Here is a 7,500-nt window from a genome sequence, read left to right as displayed (position 1 = left end):
GTTCATAATGAACCCATATCAAATTATTATAACTGTTTATAAGATATCAGGTCCACAATAAACGATAAGGGAAATGATGGGAGTCAGATGGCTGAGCGGTTAGGGAATCGGGCTAGTAATCCGAAGGTTGCCAGTTTGATTCCCGGTCATGCAAATGACGTTGTGTCCTTGGGCAAGGCACTTCACCCTACTTGCCTCGGGGGAATGTCCCTGTACTTACTGTAAGTCGCTCTGGATAAGAGCATCTGCTAAATGTAAATATAAATGCAAACTACTTTCAAAGGATTGAACGCAAACTCACCTAACATGCTCAAACGCCCTATTTTGTCCATGAGCAGAGCGGAGACTATGTTGCCAGGCAACACAGCGAGCGTGCCCAGGAAGTTGACAAAGTAAACCCAGTAGGCGCTGTAGTCGTCATCGAACGTCATCTGGCAGCCAGTCTTGTTGTGTTGAAACGAGCTGTTGATCAGCCTGGAGCCAATCAGCTTGGAGTCGTCAATATCTATGTGTGTGTGTCAGAGAGAGAGAAAGTAAAACATAAAAAGAGAGAGAGAGAGGAACGAGAGAGCGCTTTGAAGGCGGCTCTGTCAGTTCCTATTCCCTTCATTAGATCCTGTCATTTAAAATATCAGCATCCCTTTGACAGATTCAAGATCCATTGACGTTGTGATAGTGTGCCCCCTGCTGTTTACATACGGTGCTGTCTACGGTTTAGGGACAGGGGCTTTGTGCAGGACAATGAAGGTCTTCCAGGGATAGCAAAGTCCTCAAACGGGGAAACGGTTAATACATTTTAGCAGATGTAGCAAACACACACACACACCAAAATCCTCCATCTCTCCCTTTGTTCTTTGAGAGGTATGACTGGGGGCAATGAAACTTCATTTCCCAGGAGGCCTTGCACTCATTCATGTTCAGCTATTTCCTAAATGCTGATGGGAACCTTTTTTCCGACCTGCACGCCCTCCCCAATGGCCTGAGTCAGCTTAACTAGCCTGTGAGCTTTTACAAAGCACCAGCTGCATTTCCTGTGTGAGAGGTAGCACTTCCTGTAGGGTTGCCAGGTTCATCTCCTAATTAACATAAATGGATCGCACCTTTACTGAACTTGCCGACGTGTCAAATAGTCCAAAACTGCCTCGAATGAGGACAGAAGAAGCCTTGCACTTCCTCTGCGGATGTGAAATGACAATACGACCGAAAACTCCCAACTCCAACCACACGTTAAAGCTGTCATCAGGTGTGTTCGACTTCATGCAGCGCCGGCGGCGCCGACAGCCGGCTGCAGCCGGATGCCTTGAAGTTGAGAATGCCATTGGCTGCTTCAAGTCAGCCGGGCTGCAGGCGGCTGCAGGCGGCTGCAGGCGACGCCGGCGCTGCATGAAGTCGAACGCACCTAGTGTCTCGTGACCTCTGGTTGACATGACGGCTTCTTGCTATTGGTTGAAAGATGGACTTAAGAGTGATTGATGGGTGTTACATCCAGTCCCATCCCGTCTGGGCAGGAAGATAAGCCAGTGGAGTGAGAGAAGTATCTCTCCCTGAAGCTATATTCTTCTCATCAATCCTTCCTCCTCCACAATCACAAAACGCCAGACCCAAGGTTGGACTCCAGCAAGAGGCCTCATTTTAACCTAACTTTCATGAAAATAAATGAATCGCTCCTGATTAACGATTTCCTGCCTTTTCCGAAACAAATTCCAGTTGATATAAGGATATAGAAACAGCGTGGTGGGTTGGGCGTGTTGCCAGAGTCAACCCACATAGATATCCCCCTCTTTGAACTCATTTCCCTCACATAAAACAGTTTCATTTTGGGTCTACAGATCTCCAGTCAGATACAGTGAAACATACTGCTGCAGTCTTTGAGGTGTGGAACCAGGGTGGCCTGGGTGCCTTTTGTGAGACACAATAGTAACAAAGAGATTGTGTGTGAGGGGTGGGGGGCTGAGCTGTAATTCAATGGTCTAAATGTGACCAGTAAATGTTCAGTTCTCCACCTATCCTGTAGCTGGGACAATGGACACAAAATGAGGTGTCAGACGAACAGAGAAAGAGACAGGAGGGGGGGGACGGAGAAAAGGAGATAGAGTGAGAGAGAGAGAAAGAGAGAGAGGGAGAGAGAGAGAAAGGGAGAGTGAGGGAGAGAAGGAGAGAGAGAGAGTTATGTCCAGGGTGTAATAGGGTTTCCTGAGCGGGGAGATACCATGTGGACAGCATTAGAGATGCAGTCTGCCGCCTTGTGTCTCAGGGAGAAGAGCAGGTAAACAAAAGCTTGCACAATACCCTGGGTCAACTTCACATTATCATAAAGTCTGAACATATGCTTAGGTCCCTTTGTGTGTGCGCGTGTGTGGGTGTGTGTGCGTGGGTGTGTGTGTGTGTGTATGTGTGTGTGTACTAACCAGTGTTGTAGAAAAAGGCTTCGATGAAGCTGCAGTTCTTGAAGAAAGACCCCACAGAGGACACGTCTTCAAAGTAACAGTTCTGGAACGTCGAGTCAATGAAGGTGACAGCCTTGAACTTCATACTGATGAACCTGGAGAGGAGAGGAGCTCACATTGTCAAGTATTCACGGTAGGTTCTAGGCTAGCCCAGGCTGGGGTCAATGCTGACTCAGCACTGTGCTATCAGCTGTGATAAGGCCCACCACTGTCTGATCACAGCTCTCCACAAAACATGGATGCAAGCCGGGAGTCAGATGGCTGAGCGATTAGGGAATCGGCTATTAATCAGAAGGTTGCCGGTTCGCTTCCCGGCAGTGAAAAATGACGTTGTGTCCTTGGGCAAGGCACTTCACCCTACTTGCCTCGGGGAGAATGTCCCTGTACTTACTGTAAGTCGCTCTGGATAAGAGCGTCTGCTAAATGACTAAATGTAAGAGTTTACATGCCGTGATTCAACAATTGCTGTTGAGGCACACACACGATAGGCAAAGACACGCACACACAGAAATACTAACACACACACAAGACAAACCTGTGCACATACTGGACGCAGTCTTGCATGTACTTTTACATTCATATCCCTCCTCTAAACAAGAAATGAATCCTTTGCATGTTAATTATTTGTAGTACTTGTTATCTTTGTATTCATATGTAAGATGTAGAAGGTCAGCATAGTTCTTCTATTGTCTAGCATGTGGGTTCCTTATCAAACCTGAACCTAGGTGTATCAGGGCGGCTACATGTCGCTGCGTGATATTGCCTTTGATTTAATCGCTTAACAACTGCGTGTTCTGTATCCAAGGAGGGGGGGGGGGTTTAAACTGTTAACAGACGCACCTCTTGTCTGGCCTGTGTAGAAAATACACTCAGAATCACTGCACCGGAGAGAGAGTGGGGAGAGAGAGAAGGAAGAAGAAAGCGAGAGAGAAGGAGAGGGAGAGAGGGACAGAGAAGGAGAGAGAGCAAGAGAGAGGGAGAAAGGAAGGGAGAGAAAAGAGTGAGAGAGAGAGAGGGACAGAGGTAGTTGCGTAGGAGAGAGGGAAGGAGAGAAAGAGAGAGACAGAGATAGTTGACAGAGAGAGAGGAGAGGAGAGAGAGAATAAGAGAGGTAGATAAGAGTTTTAATTTCCTGCCGGCGGTGCAGATAAGGATGCAGGATGAGCCTGGCCGGTTAGTGCTGCGTTGTTGGTGGGGAGTGATGGATGGCTCTGCCATCCTGATGTGGGACAGGCTGCTTTAAGCATCACACAGCTGGGCCCGGGGGGAACGCCACACTCCCCTGCACCATACACATGGGGAAGGTTCCCCTACAGGAGCTCGAGGGCTCGGAAATCCGAAGAACAACCTCCGTGTGGTTTGGGAAATACTCGTCTCCGCACACGCGAATCTCTCATCTTTCCGTCGCTTTAATCGTGCGTTTTGTCATTCCTCCCTCTCTCAGGAGCTGTCTCCATAGCGATGCTAGAGGAGTACTCTAGTCCCGTCCCGTGTCTCCCTGGTTACAGTAACACAGCAACGGGCACCACCCGCCCCCCCCCCCCCCCCCCCCCCTCTCCAGCCCCTCCCTACTTGTCGTTGACAAAGACCCCGTTGGTGTGGATCTGGTTCTCCAGGGTGAAGTTGAAGGTGATGTCCTCCACGCGCTCGTCGGTGTGGATCTTGACCCTGGAGGCGTATTCGTCCGCCTGCAGGTGCTTGATCACGTCAGGGAACCACACGGACAGGCCGTAGTACCTGCACACAGGAAGTGACCACACAGGAAGTGACCACGCAGGAAGTGACCACGCAGGAAGTGACCACGCAGGAAGTGACCACGCGGCACAGGAAGTAAAAAGTTCAGGAGCATACTAAGGCATGGGACATGTTTATGTTCATCCATGGTACGCGTATGGTTTTCTGTCTACAATATTTAAACCGGGGGAGGGAACAGGGGGAGGGGGGGGGGATTAGGGGTAGCGCCGATGCTAAATGGGATCCTTGACTTGAATGCGTTTTCTGGTTCCATGCTAGCCAGTTAGCATTCATCACAGGGCTATCAGGGGGCTGCATCCGCCTCAGTGTGTGTTCAGCTGTTTACTGGAGCTCAGGAGATTCATCTGGGGTGAACCGATGGCTGAGCTGCACAGCCCAGCAGAGGGCTGGGACAACTCACACACACACCGTCAGAGAGGGGCAGGATGGAGTGGAGAGGTGAGGCGAGGTGAGATGAGGGGGAGGGATGTGTAGGTGAGGGGGAGGCAGATAAAAGAGGCGGGACTTTTCTCTCACCCGAAGGACAGAGTGAACCAGACGATGGCCAGCTTGATGGTGTTGTCCTTCACCGGGTAGTCGAAGCACCTCATGAACGTGAGCCAGATCTGGACGAGGACAACTGGTGAGCAGAGGGAGCCCTGGAGAGAGGTCTAACTAGGGCAAGCACACACACACACACACATACTGGGACATACACACACACACACTGGGACATACACTCACAGACACACACACACACACACATACAGGAACACTGATGCGCACAGTGACACGCGCGTACACACACACCTACCCCTCTGAGTTCGGCCCTGATCTTGTAGAGGACCTTGGCGGCAGGGGTTGGCCGACTCGTTCTGCATCTCCACCAGCTCATCCAGTGGTCGGGGGATCTTGATCCGGTTCACCTGCAGGGGGAGACAGTGAGGCGTCACCGACGGGGCCGGCCTGAGCCGGGGGGGGGGGGGGGGGGGGAGACATAGACGCAGACTAGGAGGTGTGGTGACTCACCGTGAAGACCTTCTCCGGCTCTCCTCGCGCCCTCATGTTGGTGTCGTGGATGTGTTTGAGCACCATCCACGCCTCGTCGTGCTTGCCCATCTGCACACAGGGAGAGAGGGGGGTTACTGCACGCTGGGACACCACACAGACAAGCAGACACACAGTGGGACACACACACACAGACACACAGTGGGACACACACACACACAGACACACAGTGGGACACACACACACAGACACACACTGGGGGACACACACACACACAGACACACAGTGACACACACACACACACAGACACACAGTGGGACACACACACACACAGACACACACTGGGACACACACACACACACAGACACACAGTGACACACACACACACAGAGACACACACACACACACACACAGACACACACTGGGACACAAACACGCGAAGACACACAGTGGTACAAACACAGACGCACACACACACAGACACACACACACACAGTGGGACACACACATGCACAGAGGGACACACACACACGCACAGAGGGACACACACACGCACAGTGGGACACACACACAGACACACACACCGACGTGGACACAGCACAGACACACACGTGGTACCTCTAAGTAGAAGCGTGGGCTCTCGGGCATGAATGTGATGGCCACTACGGCAGAGACGCAGGGCAGGGCACACACCACCACAAACACCCTCCAGCTGTGGAACTGGTAGGCCGATCCCATGCTGAAACTCCACCCTGCGCTCACACACTAAATAGTCAAAGAAGTGCACTCTATCGACACACACACACTCACACACACTCGTACACACACTCGTACATACACACGGAAACTCCTCTTTCCAGAGGCTAATACAATTAGTTAACCTATAGGTCAACATGAGGTCCTCAGAGAATGCCTCTCTCTCCCTCCCTCCCTCCCTCCCTCCCTCCCTCCCTCCCTCCCTCCCTCCCTCCCTCCCTCACCTCCCTCCCTCCCTCCCTCCCTCCCTCCCTCCCTCCCTCCCTCCCTCCCTCCCTCCCTCCCTCCCCTCCCTCCCTCCCTCCCTCCCTCCCTCCCTCTCTCTCCCTGTCTCTCTCCTCCTCTCCCTCTCTTCTTTCACTCTGTCACACACATTGACAACAATGCTACAGAAGGATCTAGTCTATCAGGGTCAAGGAGCTTACAGTGGGTTTGTCACCTTAATCTATTCAGTCAGGGGATCCCTGAGGATGGACATGAAATGTGTGTGTGTGTGTGTGTGGGGGGGGGGCTGTAGCCTGTACCAGTACTAACCTCATTAGGGGGATTATAGCTGTAATGGACTAGAGGGGATGGTTGACTGATTCAGACACACAGCAAGATTTATGGAGCTCCGCTAGAACACACGACACACACACACACCACACACACACACACCACACCTGCAGTGTCCTTGGTCACGGCGCAGTGCCTATGAAACAAACACCCACAGCCTCTCACACACACAAAACACAAACACACACACAAACATCCACAACCTCACACACACACACACAAACCCACAACCTCTCTCACACACACACACACCACACACACACAAAAACCCACAACCTCTCTCTCACACACACAAGATAGGGAAACGGTGCACATAGGGACAGCAGAAGGAGATGCACATGGAGCGCTTACAAACCATGAACTCCTTTGAAACGAATGACTGAAGCACACGCTTAGTTACCACAAACACACACACACACACACACACACTCGGTTCTCAATGAGGAGGAATCTGTCAGTTTGTCCCCCAGTCAATGAAGGAGCACTGCGGCAGAACCATCTACACACACACACACCCACGCACACACACACACACACACACACACACACACACACACACACACACACAAACACATATGAAAGGCGTCAAAACACCAGCATCCAATCAATTGACCTCCATTATGAGGCAGACACAAGACCAGGCTGAAAGGCCTTTGTCTTCTGTAATCTTACTTTTTTTTTGTTAACAGTTTTTAAATGTGAAATCTATAGCAGTTACTGCTGATGAAACAGCTGAGGTTTAGTGCTGTCAGAGCTGGTCCAGATTTGCATGAGTGTCATGGCTGTCATACCAAGAAGGACTCGAGACATAACACATACACACACACGCGCACACGCACACATACACGCTCACACACACATACAGTATACAGGCACACTCACATATATGCGCAAACACGAGCACACATGCACACATATACGCCTGCACACACACATATTGGAGGACACACACACATATAGTATCTGCACACACACATATTGGAGCACACACACACATTTA

General features: G+C 51.0%; 1 pseudogene; it reads right to left on the bottom strand.

The window, feature by feature from the left end:
* Window positions 1–7,500, bottom strand: part of LOC136964535 (synaptic vesicle glycoprotein 2C-like) — a 12,419-nt pseudogene that overhangs the window by 829 nt on the left and 4,090 nt on the right.

This window comes from Osmerus mordax, chromosome 20 (assembly GCF_038355195.1).
Source record: "Osmerus mordax isolate fOsmMor3 chromosome 20, fOsmMor3.pri, whole genome shotgun sequence".
Lineage (NCBI taxonomy): Eukaryota > Metazoa > Chordata > Actinopteri > Osmeriformes > Osmeridae > Osmerus > Osmerus mordax.
This window is presented reverse-complemented; position numbering and strand designations above follow the sequence as displayed.